Source organism: Leuresthes tenuis, unplaced genomic scaffold (genome assembly GCF_036924035.1).
Source record: "Leuresthes tenuis unplaced genomic scaffold, fLeuTen1.0.hap1 SCAF_1, whole genome shotgun sequence".
NCBI classification, from domain to species: Eukaryota; Metazoa; Chordata; class Actinopteri; order Atheriniformes; family Atherinopsidae; genus Leuresthes; species Leuresthes tenuis.
In genome coordinates, this window is record NW_027325355.1 from 44394228 (window position 1) to 44414282 (window position 20055).

The following is a 20055-nucleotide window of genomic DNA, read 5'->3' on the forward strand; positions in this document are numbered from 1 at the left end:
GATGATATACCAGCTACACATCAGCCTTTCTCTGCAATTATCTAGTTGCATAGAGGAACCGTATGATTCCAGTACCTATATGATGCACATTTGTCAGTGACATTGTTGCTTACGGCCACACCACGTTGAACATGCCCGACCTCGTCTGATCTCGGAAGCCAAGCACGGTTGGGCCTGGTTAGTACTTGGATGGAAGACCTCTTGGGAATACCAGGTGCTTTAAGCTTTTTCTCTTCTTTCGACCACCTGCATGTCTTTTGTTGCAACGTCTGATCACCCTGTGACACATGAGGAAGTTGGTCATCTTCAGCAGCTGCTGCTGCTTTGTTGGCAGACACGAAGTGATCTGAGAGTCTCAGTTTCAGCTGCAGAGAATGATCACATGAGGGAAGAAGATTTGCCCACTACAAGTCAGCCTTTCTCGGCAATTATCTGGTTACATAGAGGAACCGTATGATTCCATTACCTATATAATGCACATTTGTCAAAGACATTGTCGCTTACGGCCACACCACCCTGAACATGCCCGAGCTCGTCTGATCTTGGAAGCCAAGCAGGGTTGGGCCTTGTTAGTACTTGAATTGGAGACAACTTGGGAATACCAGGTGCTGTAAGCTTTTTCTCTTCTCTCAACCACCTGCATGTCTTTTGTTGCAACGTCTGACCACCCTGTGACACATGAGGAAGTTGGTCATCTTCAGCTGCTGCTGCTTTGTTGGCAGACATGAAGTGATCTGAGAGTCTCAGTTTCAGTTGCAGAGAATGATCACATCAGAGAAGATGATTTACCCGCTACACATCAGCCTTTCTCGGCAATTATCTGGTTGCATAGAGGAACCGTATGATTCCAGTACCTATATAATGCACATTTGTCAGAGACATTGCTGCTTACGGCCACACCACCCGGAACATGCCTGACCTCGTCTGATCTTGGAAGCCAAGCAGGGTTGGGCCTGGTTAGTACTTGCATGGGAGACCACTTGGGAATACCAGGTGCTGTAAGCTTCTTCTCTACTCTCTACCACCTTCATGTCTTTTGTGGCAACGTCTGATCCTCCTGTGACACATGAGGAAGTTGGTCATCTTCAGCTGCTGCTGCGTCTTTGTTGGCAGACACGAAGTGATCTGAGAGTGTCAATTTCAGCTGCAGAGAATAATCACATCAGGGAAGAAGATGTGCCCACTACAAGTCAGCCTTTCTCTGCAATTATCTGGTTACATAGAGGAAGTGTATGATTCCAGTACCTATATAATGCACATTTGTCACAGATATTGTTGCTTACGGCCACACCACCCTGAATAAGCCCGACCTTGTCTGATCTTGGAAGTCAAGCAGGTTTGGGCCTCGTTAGTACTTGGATGGGAGACTGCTTGGGAATACCAGGTGCTGTAAGCTTTTTCTCTTCTCTCTACCACCTGCATGTCTTTTGTTGCAACGTCTGATCACCCTGTGACACATGAGGAAGTTGGTCATCTTCAGCTGCTGCTGCTTTGTTGGCAGACACAAAGTGATCTGAGAGTCTCATTTTCAGCTGGAGAGAATTATCACGTCAGGGAAGAAGATGTGCCCACTACATATCAGCCTTTCTCGGCAATTATCTGGTTACATAGAGGAAGTGTATGATTCCATTGCCTATATAGTGCACATTTGTCACAGAGATTGTTACTTACGGACAAACCACCCTGAATATGTCTGACCTTGTCTGATCTCGGAAGCCAAGGAGGGCTGGTTCTGGTTAGTACTTTGATGGGACACCGCTTGGGAATACCAGGTGCTGTAAGCTTTTTCTCTTCTCTCTACCACCTACATGTCTTTTGTTGCAATGTCTGATCGCCCTGTGACACATGAGGAAGTTGGTCATCTTCAGCTGCTGCTGCTTTGTTAGCAGACACGAAGTGATCTGAGAGTCTCAGTTTCAGCTGCAGAGAATAATCACATCAAGGAAGAAGATGTGCCCACAACAAGTTAGCCTTTCTCTGCAATTATCTGGTTACATAGAGGAACTGTATTATTCCAGTACCTATATAATGCACATTTTTCACAGACATTGTTACTTACGGCCACACCACCCTGAATATGCCCGACCTCGACTGATCTCGGAACCCAAGCAGGGTTGGGCCTGGTTAGTACTTGAATGGGAGACCCCTTGGGAATGCCAGGTGCTGTAAGCTTTTTCTCTTCTCTCTACCACCTGCATGTATTTTGTTGCAAGGTCTGATCGCCCTCTGACACATGAGGAAGTTGGTCATCTTCAGCTGCTGCTGCTTTGTTAGCAGACACGAAGTGATCTGAGAGTCTCAGTTTCAGCTGCAGAGAATAATCACATCAAGGAAGAAGATGTGCCCACAACAAGTTAGCCTTTCTCTGCAATTATCTGGTTACATAGAGGAACTGTATTATTCCAGTACCTATATAATGCACATTTTTCACAGACATTGTTGCTTACGGCCACACCACCCTGAATATGCCCGACCTCGACTGATCTCGGAACCCAAGCAGGGTTGGGCCTGGTTAGTACTTGAATGGGAGACCCCTTGGGAATGCCAGGTGCTGTAAGCTTTTTCTCTTCTCTCTACCACCTGCATGTATTTTGTTGCAAGGTCTGATCGCCCTCTGACACATGAGGAAGTTGGTCATCTTCAGCTGCTGCTGCTTTGTTGGCAGACACGAAGTGACCTGAGATTCTCATTTTCAGCTGGAGAGAATAATCACGTCAGGGAAGAAGATGTGTCCACTATTTATCAGCCTTTCTCTGCAATTATCTGGTTATATAGAGGAAACGTATGATTCCAGTACCTATATAATACACATTTGTACCAGATATTGTTGCTTACCGCCACACCACCCTGAATATGCCCGACCTCGTCTGATCTCGAAAGCCAAGCAGGGTTGTGCCTGGTTAGTACTTGGATGGGAGACCGCTTGGGATTATCAGGTGCTGTAAGCTTTTTCTCTTCTCTCAACCACCTGCATGTCTTTTGTTGCAACGTCTGATCACCCTGTGACACATGAGGAAGTTGGTCATCTTCATTTTCTGCTGCTTTGTTGGCAGACACGAAGTGATCTTAAAGTCTCATTTTCAGCTGGAGAAAATTATCACGTCAGGGAACAAGATGTGCCCACTACATATCAGCCTTTCTTGGCAATTATATGGTTGCATAGAGGAACCGTATGATTCCAGTACCTATATAATGCACATTTGTCACAAACATTGTTACTTACGGCCACACCACCCGGAATATGCCCAACCTCGTCTGATCTTGGAAGCCAAGCAGGGTTGGGCCTGGTTAGTACTTGGATGGGAGACCGCTTGGGAATACCAGGTGCTGTAAGCTTTTTCTCTTCTCTCAACCACCTGCATGTCTTTTGTTGCAACGTCTGATCACCCTGTGACACATGAGGAAGTTGGTCATCTTCAGCTGCTGCTGCTTTGTTGGCAGACATGAAGTGATCTGAGAGTCTCAGTTTCAGTTGCAGAGAATGATCACATCAGAGAAGATGATTTACCCGCTACACATCAGCCTTTCTCGGCAATTATCTGGTTGCATAGAGGAACCGTATGATTCCAGTACCTATATAATGCACATTTGTCAGAGACATTGCTGCTTACGGCCACACCACCCGGAACATGCCTGACCTCGTCTGATCTTGGAAGCCAAGCAGGGTTGGGCCTGGTTAGTACTTGCATGGGAGACCACTTGGGAATACCAGGTGCTGTAAGCTTCTTCTCTACTCTCTACCACCTTCATGTCTTTTGTGGCAACGTCTGATCCTCCTGTGACACATGAGGAAGTTGGTCATCTTCAGCTGCTTTTGCGTCTTTGTTGGCAGACACGAAGTGATCTGAGAGTGTCAATTTCAGCTGCAGAGAATAATCACATCAGGGAAGAAGATGTGCCCACTACAAGTCAGCCTTTCTGGGCAATTATCTGGTTACATAGAGGAAGTGTATGATTCCAGTACCTATATAATGCACATTTGTCACAGATATTGTTGCTTACGGCCACACCACCCTGAATAAGCCCGACCTTGTCTGATCTTGGAAGTCAAGCAGGTTTGGGCCTGGTTAGTACTTGGATGGAAGACTGCTTGGGAATACCAGGTGCTGTAAGCTTTTTCTCTTCTCTCTACCACCTGCATGTCTTTTGTTGCAACGTCTGATCACCCTGTGACACATGAGGAAGTTGGTCATCTTCAGCTGCTGCTGCTTTGTTGGCAGACACAAAGTGATCTGAGAGTCTCATTTTCAGCTGGAGAGAATTATCACGTCAGGGAAGAAGATGTGCCCACTACATATCAGCCTTTCTCGGCAATTATCTGGTTACATAGAGGAAGTGTATGATTCCATTGCCTATATAATGCACATTTGTCACAGAGATTGTTACTTACGGACAAACCACCCTGAATATGTCTGACCTTGTCTGATCTCGGAAGCCAAGGAGGGCTGGTTCTGGTTAGTACTTTGATGGGACACCGCTTGGGAATACCAGGTGATGTAATCTTTTTCTCTTCTCTCTACCACCTGCATGTATTTTGTTGCAACGTCTGATCGCCCTGTGACACATGAGGAAGTTGGTCATCTTCAGCTGCTGCTGCTTTGTTGGCAGACACGAAGTGATCTGAGAGTCTCATTTTCAGCTGGAGAGAATAATCACGTCAGGGAAGAAGATGTGTCCACTATTTATCAGCCTTTCTCTGCAATTATCTGGTTATATAGAGGAAGTGTATGATTCCAGTACCTATACAATTTACATTTGTCAGAGACATTGTTGCTTACGGCCACACCACCCTGAATATGCCCGACCTCGTCTGATCTCGAAAGCCAAGCAGGGTTGTGCCTGGTTAGTACTTGGATGGGAGACCGCTTGGGAATACCAGGTGCTGTAAGCTTTTTCTCTTCTCTCAACCACCTGCATGTCTTTTGTTGCAACGTCTGATCACCCTGTGACACATGAGGAAGTTGGTCATCTTCAGCTGCTGCTGCTTTGTTGGCAGACACGAAGTGATCTTAGAGTCTCATTTTCAGCTGGAGAAAATTATCACGTCAGGGAACAAGATGTGCCCACTATATATCAGCCTTTTTCGGCAATTATCTTTTTACATAGAGGAACCATATGATTCCATTGCCTATATAATGCACATTTGTCACAGAGATTGTTGCTTACGGCCAAACCACCCTGAATATGTCTGACCTCGTTTGATCTCAGAAGCCAAGGAGGGTTGGGCCTGGTTAGTACTTTGATGAGAGACCGCTTGGGAATACCAGGTGCTGTAAGCTTTTTCTCTTCTCTCTACCACCTGCATGTCTTTTGTTGCAACGTCTGATCGCCCTGTGACACATGAGGAAGTTGGTCATCTTCAGCTGCTGCTGCCTTGTTGGCAGACACAAAGTGATCTGAGAGTCTCAGTTTCAGTTGCAGAGAATGATCACATCAGAGAAGATGATTTACCCGCTACACATCAGCTTTTCTCGGCAATTATCTGGTTGCATAGAGGAACCGTATGATTCCAGTACCTATATAATGCACATTTGTCAGAGACATTGCTGCTTACGGCCACACCACCCGGAACATGCCTGACCTCGTCTGATCTTGGAAGCCAAGCAGGGTTGGGCCTGGTTAGTACTTGGATGGGAGACCGCTTGGGATTATCAGGTGATGTAAGCTTTTTCTCTTCTCTCAACCACCTGCATGTCTTTTGTTGCAACGTCTGATCACCCTGTGACACATGAGGAAGTTGGTCATCTTCATTTTCTGCTGCTTTGTTGGCAGACATGAAGTGATCTTAGAGTCTCATTTTCAGCTGGAGAAAATGATCACGTCAGGGAACAAGATGTGCCCACTACATATCAGCCTTTCTTGGCAATTATATGGTTGCATAGAGGAACCGTATGATTCCAGTACCTATATAATGCACATTTGTCACAGACATTGTTACTTACGGCCACACCACCCTGAATATGCCCAACCTCGTCTGATCTTGGAAGCCAAGCACGGTTGGGCCTGGTTAGTACTTGGATGGGAGACCGCTTGGGAATACCAGGTGCTGTAAGCTTTTTCTCTTCTCTCAACCACCTGCATGTCTTTTGTTGCAACGTCTGATCACCCTGTGACACATGAGGAAGTTGGTCATCTTCAGCTGCTGCTGCTTTGTTGGCAGACACGAAGTGATCTTAGAGTCTCATTTTCAGCTGGAGAAAATTATCACGTCAGGGAACAAGATGTGCCCACTATATATCAGCCTTTTTTTGGCAATTATCTTGTTACATAGAGGAACCATATGATTCCATTGCCTATATAATGCACATTTGTCACAGAGATTGTTGCTTACGGCCAAACCACCCTGAATATGTCTGACCTCGTCTGATCTCAGAAGCCAAGGAGGGTTGGGCCTGGTTAGTACTTGGATGGGAGACTGCTTGGGAATACCAGGTGCTGTAAGCGTTTTCTCTTCTCTCTACAACCTGCATGTCTTTTGTTGCAACGTCTGATCACCCTGTGACACATGAGGAAGTTGGTCATCTTCAGCTGCTGCTGCTTTGTTGGAAGACACGAAGTGATCTGAGAGTCTCAGTTTCAGCTGAAGAGAATAATCACGTCAGGGAAGAAGATGTGCCCACTACACATCAGCCTTTCTCAGCAATTATCTGGTTACATAGAGGAACCGTATGATTCCTGTACTAATATAATGCACTTTTGTCAGACACATTGTTGCTTACGGCCACACCACCCTGAACATACCCGCCCTCGTCTGATCTCGGAAGCCAAGCAGCGTTGAGCCTGCTTAGTACTTGGATGGGAGACTTCTTGGGAATACCAGGTGCTGTAAGTGTTTTCTCTTCTCTCTACAACCTGCATGTCTTTTGTTGCAACATCTGATCACCCTGTGACACATGAGGAAGTTGGTCATCTTCAGCTGCTCCTGCTTTGTTGGCTGACACAAAGTGATCTGAGAGTCTCAGTTTCAGTTGCAGAGAATGATCACATCAGAGAAGATGATTTGCCCGCTACACATCAGCCTTTCTCGGCAATTATCTGGTTGCATAGAGGAACCGTATGATTCCAGTACCTATATAATGCACATTTGTCAGAGACATTGTTGCTTACGGCCACACCACCCTGAATAAGCCAGACCTCGTCTGATCTCGGACACCAAGAAGGTTGTACCTGGTTAGTACTTGGATGGGAGACAGCTTGGGAATACCAGGTGCTGTAAGCTTTTTCTCTTCTCTCTACCACCTGCATGTCTTTTGTTGCAACGTCTGATCACCCTGTGACACATGAGGAAGTTGGTCATCTTCAGCTGCTGCTGCTTTGTTGGCAGACACAAAGTGATCTGAGAGTCTCAGTTTCAGCTGCAGAGAATAATCACATCAGGGAACAATATGTGCCCACTACACATCAGCCTTTCTTGGCAATTATCTGGTTACATAGAGGAACCGTATGATTCCAGTACCTATATAATGCACATTTGTCACAGAGATTATTACTTACGGCCACACCACCCTGAACATGCCCGACCTCGTCTGATCTCGGAAGCCAAGCACGGTTGGCCTGGTTAGTACTTGGGTGGGAGACTGCTTGGGAATACCAGGTGCTGTAAGCTTTATCTCTTCTCTGGACCACCTGAATGTCTTTTGTTGCAACGTCTGATCACCCTGTGACACATGAGGAAGTTGGTCATCTTCAGCTGCTGCTGCTTTGTTGGCAGACACAAAGTGATCTGAGAGTCTCAGTTTCAGCTGCAGAGAATAATCACATCAGGGAAGAATATGTGCCCACTACACATCAGCCTTTCTTGGCAATTATCTGGTTACATAGAGGAACCGTATGATTCTAGTACCTATATAATGCACATTTGTCACAGAGATTATTACTTACGGCCACACCACCCTGAACATGCCCGACCTCGTCTGATCTCGGAAGCCAAGCACGGTTGGCCTGGTTAGTACTTGGGTGGGAGACTGCTTGGGAATACCAGGTGCTGTAAGCTTTATCTCTTCTCTGGACCACCTGAATGTCTTTTGTTGCAACGTCTGATCACCCTGTGACACATGAGGAAGTTGGTCATCTTCAGCTTCTGCTGCTTTGTTGGGAGACACGAAGTGATCTGAGAGTCTCAGTTTCAGCTGCAGAGAATAATCACGTCAGGGAAGAAGATGTGCCCACTACACATAAGCCTTTCTCTGCAATTATCTGGTTACATAGAGGAACCGTATGATTCCAGTACCTATATAATGCACATTTGTCACAGAGATTGTCGCTTACGGCCACACCACCCTGAATATAATATTTCCGACCTCGCCTGATCTCGGAAGCCAAGCAGGATTGTGCCTGGTTAGTACTTGGGTGGGAGACTGCTTGGGAATACCAGGTGCTGTAAGCTTTTTCTCTTCTCTCTACCACCTGCATGTCTTTTGTTGCAACATCTGATCACCCTGTGACACATGAGGAAGTTGGTCATCTTCAGCTGCTGCTGCTTTGTTGGCAGACACGAAGTGATCTGAGAGTCTCAGTTTCAGCTGCAGAGAATGATCACATCAGAGAAGATGATATGCCAGCTACACATCAGCCTTTCTCTGCAATTATCTAGTTGCATAGAGGAACCGTATGATTCCAGTACCTATATGATGCACATTTGTCAGTGACATTGTTGCTTACGGCCACACCACGTTGAACATGCCCGACCTCGTCTGATCTCGGAAGCCAAGCACGGTTGGGCCTGGTTAGTACTTGGATGGAAGACCTCTTGGGAATACCAGGTGCTTTAAGCTTTTTCTCTTCTTTCGACCACCCGCATGTCTTTTGTTGCAACGTCTGATCACCCTGTGACACATGAGGAAGTTGGTCATCTTCAGCAGCTGCTGCTGCTTTGTTGGCAGACACGAAGTGATCTGAGAGTCTCAGTTTCAGCTGCAGAGAATGATCACATGAGGGAAGAAGATTTGCCCACTACAAGTCAGCCTTTCTCGGCAATTATCTGGTTACATAGAGGAACCGTATGATTCCATTACCTATATAATGCACATTTGTCAAAGACATTGTCGCTTACGGCCACACCACCCTGAACATGCCCGAGCTCGTCTGATCTTGGAAGCCAAGCAGGGTTGGGCCTTGTTAGTACTTGAATTGGAGACAACTTGGGAATACCAGGTGCTGTAAGCTTTTTCTCTTCTCTCAACCACCTGCATGTCTTTTGTTGCAACGTCTGACCACCCTGTGACACATGAGGAAGTTGGTCATCTTCAGCTGCTGCTGCTTTGTTGGCAGACATGAAGTGATCTGAGAGTCTCAGTTTCAGTTGCAGAGAATGATCACATCAGAGAAGATGATTTACCCGCTACACATCAGCCTTTCTCGGCAATTATCTGGTTGCATAGAGGAACCGTATGATTCCAGTACCTATATAATGCACATTTGTCAGAGACATTGCTGCTTACGGCCACACCACCCGGAACATGCCTGACCTCGTCTGATCTTGGAAGCCAAGCAGGGTTGGGCCTGGTTAGTACTTGCATGGGAGACCACTTGGGAATACCAGGTGCTGTAAGCTTCTTCTCTACTCTCTACCACCTTCATGTCTTTTGTGGCAACGTCTGATCCTCCTGTGACACATGAGGAAGTTGGTCATCTTCAGCTGCTGCTGCGTCTTTGTTGGCAGACACGAAGTGATCTGAGAGTGTCAATTTCAGCTGCAGAGAATAATCACATCAGGGAAGAAGATGTGCCCACTACAAGTCAGCCTTTCTCGGCAATTATCTGGTTACATAGAGGAAGTGTATGATTCCATTGCCTATATAATGCACATTTGTCACAGATATTGTTGCTTACGGCCACACCACCCTGAATAAGCCCGACCTTGTCTGATCTTGGAAGTCAAGCAGGTTTGGGCCTCGTTAGTACTTGGATGCGAGACTGCTTGGGAATACCAGGTGCTGTAAGCTTTTTCTCTTCTCTCTACCACCTGCATGTCTTTTGTTGCAACGTCTGATCACCCTGTGACACATGAGGAAGTTGGTCATCTTCAGCTGCTGCTGCTTTGTTGGCAGACACAAAGTGATCTGAGAGTCTCATTTTCAGCTGGAGAGAATTATCACGTCAGGGAAGAAGATGTGCCCACTACATATCAGCCTTTCTCGGCAATTATCTGGTTACATAGAGGAAGTGTATGATTCCATTGCCTATATAGTGCACATTTGTCACAGAGATTGTTACTTACGGACAAACCACCCTGAATATGTCTGACCTTGTCTGATCTCGGAAGCCAAGGAGGGCTGGTTCTGGTTAGTACTTTGATGGGACACCGCTTGGGAATACCAGGTGCTGTAAGCTTTTTCTCTTCTCTCTACCACCTACATGTCTTTTGTTGCAATGTCTGATCGCCCTGTGACACATGAGGAAGTTGGTCATCTTCAGCTGCTGCTGCTTTGTTAGCAGACACGAAGTGATCTGAGAGTCTCAGTTTCAGCTGCAGAGAATAATCACATCAAGGAAGAAGATGTGCCCACAACAAGTTAGCCTTTCTCTGCAATTATCTGGTTACATAGAGGAACTGTATTATTCCAGTACCTATATAATGCACATTTTTCACAGACATTGTTACTTACGGCCACACCACCCTGAATATGCCCGACCTCGACTGATCTCGGAACCCAAGCAGGGTTGGGCCTGGTTAGTACTTGAATGGGAGACCCCTTGGGAATGCCAGGTGCTGTAAGCTTTTTCTCTTCTCTCTACCACCTGCATGTATTTTGTTGCAAGGTCTGATCGCCCTCTGACACATGAGGAAGTTGGTCATCTTCAGCTGCTGCTGCTTTGTTGGCAGACACGAAGTGACCTGAGATTCTCATTTTCAGCTGGAGAGAATAATCACGTCAGGGAAGAAGATGTGTCCACTATTTATCAGCCTTTCTCTGCAATTATCTGGTTATATAGAGGAAACGTATGATTCCAGTACCTATATAATACACATTTGTACCAGATATTGTTGCTTACCGCCACACCACCCTGAATATGCCCAACCTCGTCTGATCTCGAAAGCCAAGCAGGGTTGTGCCTGGTTAGTACTTGGATGGGAGACCTCTTGGGATTATCAGGTGCTGTAAGCTTTTTCTCTTCTCTCAACCACCTGCATGTCTTTTGTTGCAACGTCTGATCACCCTGTGACACATGAGGAAGTTGGTCATCTTCATTTTCTGCTGCTTTGTTGGCAGACACGAAGTGATCTTAAAGTCTCATTTTCAGCTGGAGAAAATTATCACGTCAGGGAACAAGATGTGCCCACTACATATCAGCCTTTCTTGGCAATTATATGGTTGCATAGAGGAACCGTATGATTCCAGTACCTATATAATGCACATTTGTCACAAACATTGTTACTTACGGCCACACCACCCGGAATATGCCCAACCTCGTCTGATCTTGGAAGCCAAGCAGGGTTGGGCCTGGTTAGTACTTGGATGGGAGACCGCTTGGGAATACCAGGTGCTGTAAGCTTTTTCTCTTCTCTCAACCACCTGCATGTCTTTTGTTGCAACGTCTGATCACCCTGTGACACATGAGGAAGTTGGTCATCTTCAGCTGCTGCTGCTTTGTTGGCAGACATGAAGTGATCTGAGAGTCTCAGTTTCAGTTGCAGAGAATGATCACATCAGAGAAGATGATTTACCCGCTACACATCAGCCTTTCTCGGCAATTATCTGGTTGCATAGAGGAACCGTATGATTCCAGTACCTATATAATGCACATTTGTCAGAGACATTGCTGCTTACGGCCACACCACCCGGAACATGCCTGACCTCGTCTGATCTTGGAAGCCAAGCAGGGTTGGGCCTGGTTAGTACTTGCATGGGAGACCACTTGGGAATACCAGGTGCTGTAAGCTTCTTCTCTACTCTCTACCACCTTCATGTCTTTTGTGGCAACGTCTGATCCTCCTGTGACACATGAGGAAGTTGGTCATCTTCAGCTGCTTTTGCGTCTTTGTTGGCAGACACGAAGTGATCTGAGAGTGTCAATTTCAGCTGCAGAGAATAATCACATCAGGGAAGAAGATGTGCCCACTACAAGTCAGCCTTTCTGGGCAATTATCTGGTTACATAGAGGAAGTGTATGATTCCAGTACCTATATAATGCACATTTGTCACAGATATTGTTGCTTACGGCCACACCACCCTGAATAAGCCCGACCTTGTCTGATCTTGGAAGTCAAGCAGGTTTGGGCCTGGTTAGTACTTGGATGGAAGACTGCTTGGGAATACCAGGTGCTGTAAGCTTTTTCTCTTCTCTCTACCACCTGCATGTCTTTTGTTGCAACGTCTGATCACCCTGTGACACATGAGGAAGTTGGTCATCTTCAGCTGCTGCTGCTTTGTTGGCAGACACAAAGTGATCTGAGAGTCTCATTTTCAGCTGGAGAGAATTATCACGTCAGGGAAGAAGATGTGCCCACTACATATCAGCCTTTCTCGGCAATTATCTGGTTACATAGAGGAAGTGTATGATTCCATTGCCTATATAATGCACATTTGTCACAGAGATTGTTACTTACGGACAAACCACCCTGAATATGTCTGACCTTGTCTGATCTCGGAAGCCAAGGAGGGCTGGTTCTGGTTAGTACTTTGATGGGACACCGCTTGGGAATACCAGGTGATGTAATCTTTTTCTCTTCTCTCTACCACCTGCATGTATTTTGTTGCAACGTCTGTTCGCCCTGTGACACATGAGGAAGTTGGTCATCTTCAGCTGCTGCTGCTTTGTTGGCAGACACGAAGTGATCTGAGAGTCTCATTTTCAGCTGGAGAGAATAATCACGTCAGGGAAGAAGATGTGTCCACTATTTATCAGCCTTTCTCTGCAATTATCTGGTTATATAGAGGAAACGTATGATTCCAGTACCTATACAATTTACATTTGTCAGAGACATTGTTGCTTACGGCCACACCACCCTGAATATGCCCGACCTCGTCTGATCTCGAAAGCCAAGCAGGGTTGTGCCTGGTTAGTACTTGGATGGGAGACCGCTTGGGATTATCAGGTGCTGTAAGCTTTTTCTCTTCTCTCAACCACCTGCATGTCTTTTGTTGCAACGTCTGATCACCCTGTGACACATGAGGAAGTTGGTCATCTTCATTTTCTGCTGCTTTGTTGGCAGACACGAAGTGATCTTAAAGTCTCATTTTCAGCTGGAGAAAATTATCACGTCAGGGAACAAGATGTGCCCACTACATATCAGCCTTTCTTGGCAATTATATGGTTGCATAGAGGAACCGTATGATTCCAGTACCTATATAATGCACATTTGTCACAAACATTGTTACTTACGGCCACACCACCCGGAATATGCCCAACCTCGTCTGATCTTGGAAGCCAAGCAGGGTTGGGCCTGGTTAGTACTTGGATGGGAGACCGCTTGGGAATACCAGGTGCTGTAAGCTTTTTCTCTTCTCTCAACCACCTGCATGTCTTTTGTTGCAACGTCTGATCACCCTGTGACACATGAGGAAGTTGGTCATCTTCAGCTGCTGCTGCTTTGTTGGCAGACACGAAGTGATCTTAGAGTCTCATTTTCAGCTGGAGAAAATTATCACGTCAGGGAACAAGATGTGCCCACTATATATCAGCCTTTTTCGGCAATTATCTTGTTACATAGAGGAACCATATGATTCCATTGCCTATATAATGCACATTTGTCACAGAGATTGTTGCTTACGGCCAAACCACCCTGAATATGTCTGACATCGTTTGATCTCAGAAGCCAAGGAGGGTTGGGCCTGGTTAGTACTTTGATGAGAGACCGCTTGGGAATACCAGGTGCTGTAAGCTTTTTCTCTTCTCTCTACCACCTGCATGTCTTTTGTTGCAACGTCTGATCGCCCTGTGACACATGAGGAAGTTGGTCATCTTCAGCTGCTGCTGCCTTGTTGGCAGACACAAAGTGATCTGAGAGTCTCAGTTTCAGTTGCAGAGAATGATCACATCAGAGAAGATGATTTACCCGCTACACATCAGCTTTTCTCGGCAATTATCTGGTTGCATAGAGGAACCGTATGATTCCAGTACCTATATAATGCACATTTGTCAGAGACATTGCTGCTTACGGCCACACCACCCGGAACATGCCTGACCTCGTCTGATCTCGGAAGCCAAGCAGGGTTGGGCCTGGTTAGTACTTGGATGGGAGACCGCTTGGGATTATCAGGTGATGTAAGCTTTTTCTCTTCTCTCAACCACCTGCATGTCTTTTGTTGCAACGTCTGATCACCCTGTGACACATGAGGAAGTTGGTCATCTTCATTTTCTGCTGCTTTGTTGGCAGACACGAAGTGATCTTAGAGTCTCATTTTCAGCTGGAGAAAATGATCACGTCAGGGAACAAGATGTGCCCACTACATATCAGCCTTTCTTGGCAATTATATGGTTGCATAGAGGAACCGTATGATTCCAGTACCTATATAATGCACATTTGTCACAGACATTGTTACTTACGGCCACACCACCCTGAATATGCCCAACCTCGTCTGATCTTGGAAGCCAAGCACGGTTGGGCCTGGTTAGTACTTGGATGGGAGACCGCTTGGGAATACCAGGTGCTGTAAGCTTTTTCTCTTCTCTCAACCACCTGCATGTCTTTTGTTGCAACGTCTGATCACCCTGTGACACATGAGGAAGTTGGTCATCTTCAGCTGCTGCTGCTTTGTTGGCAGACACGAAGTGATCTTAGAGTCTCATTTTCAGCTGGAGAAAATTATCACGTCAGGGAACAAGATGTGCCCACTATATATCAGCCTTTTTTTGGCAATTATCTTGTTACATAGAGGAACCATATGATTCCATTGCCTATATAATGCACATTTGTCACAGAGATTGTTGCTTACGGCCAAACCACCCTGAATATGTCTGACCTCGTCTGATCTCAGAAGCCAAGGAGGGTTGGGCCTGGTTAGTACTTGGATGGGAGACTGCTTGGGAATACCAGGTGCTGTAAGCGTTTTCTCTTCTCTCTACAACCTGCATGTCTTTTGTTGCAACGTCTGATCACCCTGTGACACATGAGGAAGTTGGTCATCTTCAGCTGCTGCTGCTTTGTTGGAAGACACGAAGTGATCTGAGAGTCTCAGTTTCAGCTGAAGAGAATAATCACGTCAGGGAAGAAGATGTGCCCACTACACATCAGCCTTTCTCAGCAATTATCTGGTTACATAGAGGAACCGTATGATTCCTGTACTAATATAATGCACTTTTGTCAGACACATTGTTGCTTACGGCCACACCACCCTGAACATACCCGCCCTCGTCTGATCTCGGAAGCCAAGCAGCGTTGAGCCTGCTTAGTACTTGGATGGGAGACTGCTTGGGAATACCAGGTGCTGTAAGTGTTTTCTCTTCTCTCTACAACCTGCATGTCTTTTGTTGCAACATCTGATCACCCTGTGACACATGAGGAAGTTGGTCATCTTCAGCTGCTCCTGCTTTGTTGGCTGACACAAAGTGATCTGAGAGTCTCAGTTTCAGTTGCAGAGAATGATCACATCAGAGAAGATGATTTGCCCGCTACACATCAGCCTTTCTCGGCAATTATCTGGTTGCATAGAGGAACCGTATGATTCCAGTACCTATATAATGCACATTTGTCAGAGACATTGTTGCTTACGGCCACACCACCCTGAATAAGCCAGACCTCGTCTGATCTCGGACACCAAGAAGGTTGTACCTGGTTAGTACTTGGATGGGAGACAGCTTGGGAATACCAGGTGCTGTAAGCTTTTTCTCTTCTCTCTACCACCTGCATGTCTTTTGTTGCAACGTCTGATCACCCTGTGACACGTGAAGAAGTTGGTCATCTTCACCTGCTGCTGCTTTGTTGATAGACACAAGGTGATCTGAGAGTCTCAGTTTCAGCTGAAGAGAATAATCACATAAAGGAGGAAGATGAACCCACTACAAGTCAGCCTTTTTCGGCAATTATCTGGTTACACAGAGGAAGTGTAATATTCCAGTACCTATATAATGCACATTTGTCACCGATATAGTTGCTTACGGCCACACCACCCTGAATAAGCCCGACCTCGTCTGATCTCGGAAGCCAAGCAGGGTTGCGCCTGGTTAGTGCTTGAATAGTAGACCGCTTGGGAATACCAGGTGCCTTAAGCTTTTTATCTTCTCTCTACCACCTGCATGTCTTTTGTTGCAACGTCTGATCACCCTGTGACACATGAGGAAGTTGGTCATCTTCAGCTTCTGCTGCTTTGTTGGCAGACACGAAGTGATCTGAGAGTCTCAGTTTCAGCTGAAGAGAATGATCACATCAGAGAAGATGATATGCCCGCTACACATCAGCCTTTCTCGGCAATTATCTGGTTGCATAGAGGAACCGTATGATTCCAGTACCTATATAATGCACATTTGTCAGAGACATTGTTGCTTACGGCCACACCACCCTGAACATGCCCGACCTCGTCTGATCTCGGAAGCCAAGCAGGGTTGAGCCTGCTTAGTACTTGGATGGGAGACTGCTTGAGAATACCAGGTGCTGTAAGCTTCTTCTCTTCTCTCTACCACCTGCATGTCTTTTCTTGCAACGTCTGATCATCCTGTGACACATGAGGAAGTTGGTCATCTTCAGCAGCTGCTGCTTCTTTGTTGGCAGACACGAAGTGATCTGAGAGTCTCAGTTTCAGCTGCAGAGAATAATCACATCAGGGAAGAAGATGTGCCCACTACAAGTCAGCCTTTCTCTGCAATTATCTGGTTACATAGAAGAAGTGTATGATTCCAGTACCTATATAATGCACATTTGTCACAGCTATTGTTGCTTACGGCCGCACCACCCTGAATATGCCCGACCTCGTCTGATCTTGGAAGCCAAGGAGGGTTGGGCGTGGTTAGTACTTGGATGGAAGACCTCTTGGGAATACCAGGTGCTGTAAGCTTTTTCTCTTCTCTCTACCACCTGCATGTCTTTTGTTGCAACGTCTGATCACCCTGTGACACATGAGGAAGTTGGTCATCTTCAGCTGCTGCTGCTTTGTTGGCTGACACGAAGTGATCTGAGAGTCTCAGTTTCAGTTGCAGAGAATGATCACATCAGAGAAGATGATATGCCCGCTACACATCAGCCTTTCTCTGCAATTATCTGGGTGCATAGAGGAACCGTATGATTCCAGTACCTATATAATGCACATTTGTCAGAGACGTTGCTTACGGCCACACAACCCTGAACATGCCCGACCTCGTCTGATCTCGGAAGCCAAGCAGGGTTGGGCCTGGTTTGTACTTGGATGGAAGACCTCTTCGGAATACCAGGTGTTGTAAGCTTTTTCTCTTCTCTCTACCACCTGCATGTCTTTTGTTGCAATGTCTGATCACCCTGTGACACATGAGGAAGTTGGTCATCTTCAGCTTCTGCTGCTTTGTTGGCAGACACAAAGTGATCTGAGAGTCTCAGTTTCAGCTCGAGAGAATAATCACGTCAGGGAAGAAGATGTGCCCACTACTTATCAGCCTTTCTCGGCAATTATCTGGTTGCATAGAGGAACCGTATGATTCCAGTACCTATATAATGCACATTTGTCAGAGACATTGTTGCTTACGGCCACACCACCCTGAACATGCCCGACCTCGTCTGATCTCGGAAGCCAAGCAGGGTTGAGCCTGCTTAGTACTTGGATGGGAGACTACTTGGGAATACCAGGTGCTGTAAGCTTCTTCTCTTCTCTCTACCACCTGCATGTCTTTTGTTGCAACGTCTGATCATCATGTGACACATGAGGAAGTTGGTCATCTTCAGCAGCTGCTGCTTCTTTGTTGTTAGACACGAAGTGATCTGAGAGTCTCAGTTTCAGCTGCAGAGAATAATCACATCAGGGAAGAAGATGTGCCCACTACAAGTCAGCCTTTCTCTGCAATTATCTGGTTACATAGAAGAAGTGTATGATTCCAGTACCTATATAATGCACATTTGTCACAGCTATTGTTGCTTACGGCCGCACCACCCTGAATATGCCCGACCTCGTCTGATCTTGGAAGCCAAGGAGGGTTGGGCCTGGTTAGTACTTGGATGGAAGACCTCTTGGGAATACCAGGTGCTGTAAGCTTTTTCTCTTCTCTCTACCACCTGCATGTCTTTTGTTGCAACGTCTGATCACCCTGTGACACATGAGGAAGTTGGTCATCTTCAGCTGCTGCTGCTTTGTTGGCAGACACGAAGTGATCTGAGAGTCTCAGTTTCAGCTGCAGAGAATGATCACATCAGGGAAGAAGATGTGCCCATAACAAGTGAGCCTTTCTCGGAAATGATCTGGTTACATAGAGGAAGTGTATGATTCCAGTACTTATATAATGCACATTTGTCACAGAAATTGTTCCTTACGGCCACACCACCCTGAATATGCCCGACCTCGTCTGATCTCGGAAGCTAAGGAGGGTTGGGCCTGGTTAGTACTTCAATGGGAGACTGCTTGGGAATACCAGGTGCTGTAAGCGTTTTCTCTTCTCTCTACAACCTGCATGTCTTTTGTTGCAACGTCTGATCACCCTGTGACACATGAGGAAGTTGGTCATCTTCAGCTGCTGCTGCTTTGTTGGAAGACACGAAGTGATCTGAGAGTCTCAGTTTCAGCTGAAGAGAATAATCACGTCAGGGAAGATGATGTGCCCACTACACATCAGCCTTTCTCAGCAATTATCTGGTTACATAGAGGAACCGTATGATTCCTGTACTTATATAATGCACATTTGTCACAGACATTGTTGCTTACGGCCACACCACCCTCAATATGCCTGACCTCGTCTGATCTCGGAAGCCAAGCAGGGTTGGTTCTGGTTAGTACTTGGGTGGGAGACCGCTTGAAAATACCATTTGCTGTAAGCTTTTTCTCTTCTCTCTACAACCTGCATGTCTTTTGTTGCAACGTCTGATCACCCTGTGACACATGAGGAAGTTGATCATCTTCAGCTGCTGCTGCTGCTTTGTTGGCAGACATGAAGTGATCTGAGAGTCTCAGTTTCAGCTCCAGAGAATAATCACATCAAGGAGGAAGATGTGCCCACTAAGAGTCAGCCTTTCTCGGCAATTATCTGGTTACATAGAGGAAGTGTATGATTCCAGTACCTATATAATACACATTTGTACCAGATATTGTTGCTTACAGCCACACCACCCTGAATAAGCTCGACCTCGTCTGATCTCGGAAGCCAAGCAGGGTTGGGCCTGGTTAGTTCTTGAATGGGAGACTGCTTGCGAATACCAGGTGCTGTAAGCTTTTTCTCTTCTCTCTACAACCTGCATGTCTTTTGTTGCAATGTCTGATCACCCTGTGACACATGAGGAAGTTGGTCATCTTCAGCTTCTGCTGCTTTGTTGGCAGACACGAAGTGATCTGAGAGTCTCAGTTTCAGCTGAAGAGAATGATCACATCAAGAAGGAAGATGTAACCACTAAGAGTCAGCCTTTCTCGGCAATTATCTGGTTACATAGAGGAAGTGTATGATTCCAGTACCTATATAATACACATTTGTCACAGAGATTGTCGCTTACGGCCACACCACCCTGAATATAATATGCCCGACCTCGTCTGATCTCGGAAGCCAAGCAGGGTTGTGCCTGGTTAGTACTTGGGTGGGAGACTGCTTGGGAATACCAGGTGCTGTAAGCTTTTTCTCTTCTCTCTACCACCTGCATGTCTTTTGTTGTAACATCTGATCACCCTGTGACACATGAGGAAGTTGGTCATCTTCAGCTGCTGCTGCTTTGTTGGCAGACACAAAGTGATCTGAGAGTCTCAGTTTCAGCTGCAGAGAATAATCACATCAGGGAAGAAGATGTGCCCATAACAAGTCAGCCTTTCTCGGCAATTATCTGGTTGCATAGAGGAACCGTATGATTCCAGTACCTATATAATGCACATTTGTCACAGACATTGTTGCTTACGGCCACACCACCCTGAACATGCCCGAGCTCGTCTGATCTTGGAAGCCAAGCAGGGTTGGGCCTTGTTAGTACTTGAATTGGAGACAACTTGGGAATACCAGGTGCTGTAAGCTTTTTCTCTT

At 46.2% G+C, this 20055-nt stretch overlaps 6 non-coding genes and 40 pseudogenes across 6 annotated transcripts; all 46 read left to right on the forward strand.

The window, feature by feature from the left end:
• The first annotated feature begins 107 nt into the window (after positions 1–107).
• On the forward strand, positions 108–226 carry LOC140269768 (5S ribosomal RNA; annotated as a pseudogene).
• A 272-nt stretch (positions 227–498) lies between these two features.
• Positions 499–617, forward strand: LOC140313986 (5S ribosomal RNA; annotated as a pseudogene).
• A 269-nt stretch (positions 618–886) lies between these two features.
• LOC140303623 (5S ribosomal RNA) lies at positions 887–1005 on the forward strand (annotated as a pseudogene).
• Positions 1006–1277: 272 nt separating this feature from the next.
• Positions 1278–1396, forward strand: LOC140293186 (5S ribosomal RNA; annotated as a pseudogene).
• A 657-nt stretch (positions 1397–2053) lies between these two features.
• On the forward strand, positions 2054–2172 carry LOC140307749 (5S ribosomal RNA; annotated as a pseudogene).
• A 269-nt stretch (positions 2173–2441) lies between these two features.
• Positions 2442–2560, forward strand: LOC140299909 (5S ribosomal RNA; annotated as a pseudogene).
• Positions 2561–2829: 269 nt separating this feature from the next.
• LOC140291461 (5S ribosomal RNA) lies at positions 2830–2948 on the forward strand (annotated as a pseudogene).
• Positions 2949–3217: 269 nt separating this feature from the next.
• LOC140299009 (5S ribosomal RNA) lies at positions 3218–3336 on the forward strand. The gene has a single exon (XR_011914599.1). It is a non-coding gene; the product is annotated as a 5S ribosomal RNA (ribosomal RNA).
• A 269-nt stretch (positions 3337–3605) lies between these two features.
• LOC140303632 (5S ribosomal RNA) lies at positions 3606–3724 on the forward strand (annotated as a pseudogene).
• Positions 3725–3996: 272 nt separating this feature from the next.
• Positions 3997–4115, forward strand: LOC140289311 (5S ribosomal RNA; annotated as a pseudogene).
• A 657-nt stretch (positions 4116–4772) lies between these two features.
• On the forward strand, positions 4773–4891 carry LOC140298743 (5S ribosomal RNA). Its single transcript, XR_011914362.1, has one exon. It is a non-coding gene; the product is annotated as a 5S ribosomal RNA (ribosomal RNA).
• Positions 4892–5160: 269 nt separating this feature from the next.
• LOC140273995 (5S ribosomal RNA) lies at positions 5161–5279 on the forward strand (annotated as a pseudogene).
• A 269-nt stretch (positions 5280–5548) lies between these two features.
• Positions 5549–5667, forward strand: LOC140292633 (5S ribosomal RNA; annotated as a pseudogene).
• A 269-nt stretch (positions 5668–5936) lies between these two features.
• On the forward strand, positions 5937–6055 carry LOC140298876 (5S ribosomal RNA). The gene has a single exon (XR_011914476.1). It is a non-coding gene; the product is annotated as a 5S ribosomal RNA (ribosomal RNA).
• A 270-nt stretch (positions 6056–6325) lies between these two features.
• LOC140310946 (5S ribosomal RNA) lies at positions 6326–6444 on the forward strand (annotated as a pseudogene).
• A 269-nt stretch (positions 6445–6713) lies between these two features.
• Positions 6714–6832, forward strand: LOC140294246 (5S ribosomal RNA; annotated as a pseudogene).
• A 656-nt stretch (positions 6833–7488) lies between these two features.
• On the forward strand, positions 7489–7606 carry LOC140290209 (5S ribosomal RNA; annotated as a pseudogene).
• Positions 7607–7875: 269 nt separating this feature from the next.
• On the forward strand, positions 7876–7993 carry LOC140290210 (5S ribosomal RNA; annotated as a pseudogene).
• A 269-nt stretch (positions 7994–8262) lies between these two features.
• LOC140295917 (5S ribosomal RNA) lies at positions 8263–8386 on the forward strand (annotated as a pseudogene).
• A 269-nt stretch (positions 8387–8655) lies between these two features.
• Positions 8656–8774, forward strand: LOC140269773 (5S ribosomal RNA; annotated as a pseudogene).
• A 272-nt stretch (positions 8775–9046) lies between these two features.
• LOC140313992 (5S ribosomal RNA) lies at positions 9047–9165 on the forward strand (annotated as a pseudogene).
• A 269-nt stretch (positions 9166–9434) lies between these two features.
• On the forward strand, positions 9435–9553 carry LOC140303638 (5S ribosomal RNA; annotated as a pseudogene).
• Positions 9554–9825: 272 nt separating this feature from the next.
• Positions 9826–9944, forward strand: LOC140296700 (5S ribosomal RNA; annotated as a pseudogene).
• Positions 9945–10601: 657 nt separating this feature from the next.
• LOC140307761 (5S ribosomal RNA) lies at positions 10602–10720 on the forward strand (annotated as a pseudogene).
• Positions 10721–10989: 269 nt separating this feature from the next.
• Positions 10990–11108, forward strand: LOC140295297 (5S ribosomal RNA; annotated as a pseudogene).
• A 269-nt stretch (positions 11109–11377) lies between these two features.
• On the forward strand, positions 11378–11496 carry LOC140299011 (5S ribosomal RNA). Its single transcript, XR_011914600.1, has one exon. It is a non-coding gene; the product is annotated as a 5S ribosomal RNA (ribosomal RNA).
• A 269-nt stretch (positions 11497–11765) lies between these two features.
• On the forward strand, positions 11766–11884 carry LOC140303645 (5S ribosomal RNA; annotated as a pseudogene).
• Positions 11885–12156: 272 nt separating this feature from the next.
• On the forward strand, positions 12157–12275 carry LOC140289312 (5S ribosomal RNA; annotated as a pseudogene).
• Positions 12276–12932: 657 nt separating this feature from the next.
• LOC140272236 (5S ribosomal RNA) lies at positions 12933–13051 on the forward strand (annotated as a pseudogene).
• A 269-nt stretch (positions 13052–13320) lies between these two features.
• Positions 13321–13439, forward strand: LOC140299012 (5S ribosomal RNA). Its single transcript, XR_011914601.1, has one exon. It is a non-coding gene; the product is annotated as a 5S ribosomal RNA (ribosomal RNA).
• Positions 13440–13708: 269 nt separating this feature from the next.
• LOC140293114 (5S ribosomal RNA) lies at positions 13709–13827 on the forward strand (annotated as a pseudogene).
• A 269-nt stretch (positions 13828–14096) lies between these two features.
• Positions 14097–14215, forward strand: LOC140288803 (5S ribosomal RNA; annotated as a pseudogene).
• A 269-nt stretch (positions 14216–14484) lies between these two features.
• Positions 14485–14603, forward strand: LOC140298877 (5S ribosomal RNA). The gene has a single exon (XR_011914477.1). It is a non-coding gene; the product is annotated as a 5S ribosomal RNA (ribosomal RNA).
• Positions 14604–14873: 270 nt separating this feature from the next.
• LOC140310957 (5S ribosomal RNA) lies at positions 14874–14992 on the forward strand (annotated as a pseudogene).
• Positions 14993–15261: 269 nt separating this feature from the next.
• On the forward strand, positions 15262–15380 carry LOC140294608 (5S ribosomal RNA; annotated as a pseudogene).
• Positions 15381–16036: 656 nt separating this feature from the next.
• On the forward strand, positions 16037–16155 carry LOC140296035 (5S ribosomal RNA; annotated as a pseudogene).
• A 269-nt stretch (positions 16156–16424) lies between these two features.
• Positions 16425–16543, forward strand: LOC140305394 (5S ribosomal RNA; annotated as a pseudogene).
• Positions 16544–16815: 272 nt separating this feature from the next.
• On the forward strand, positions 16816–16934 carry LOC140289496 (5S ribosomal RNA; annotated as a pseudogene).
• A 266-nt stretch (positions 16935–17200) lies between these two features.
• Positions 17201–17319, forward strand: LOC140276341 (5S ribosomal RNA; annotated as a pseudogene).
• Positions 17320–17588: 269 nt separating this feature from the next.
• LOC140296908 (5S ribosomal RNA) lies at positions 17589–17707 on the forward strand (annotated as a pseudogene).
• A 272-nt stretch (positions 17708–17979) lies between these two features.
• On the forward strand, positions 17980–18098 carry LOC140311794 (5S ribosomal RNA; annotated as a pseudogene).
• A 269-nt stretch (positions 18099–18367) lies between these two features.
• On the forward strand, positions 18368–18486 carry LOC140313018 (5S ribosomal RNA; annotated as a pseudogene).
• A 269-nt stretch (positions 18487–18755) lies between these two features.
• On the forward strand, positions 18756–18874 carry LOC140295440 (5S ribosomal RNA; annotated as a pseudogene).
• A 272-nt stretch (positions 18875–19146) lies between these two features.
• LOC140277127 (5S ribosomal RNA) lies at positions 19147–19265 on the forward strand (annotated as a pseudogene).
• Positions 19266–19534: 269 nt separating this feature from the next.
• On the forward strand, positions 19535–19658 carry LOC140268593 (5S ribosomal RNA; annotated as a pseudogene).
• Positions 19659–19927: 269 nt separating this feature from the next.
• Positions 19928–20046, forward strand: LOC140313995 (5S ribosomal RNA; annotated as a pseudogene).
• The last annotated feature ends 9 nt before the right edge of the window (positions 20047–20055 follow it).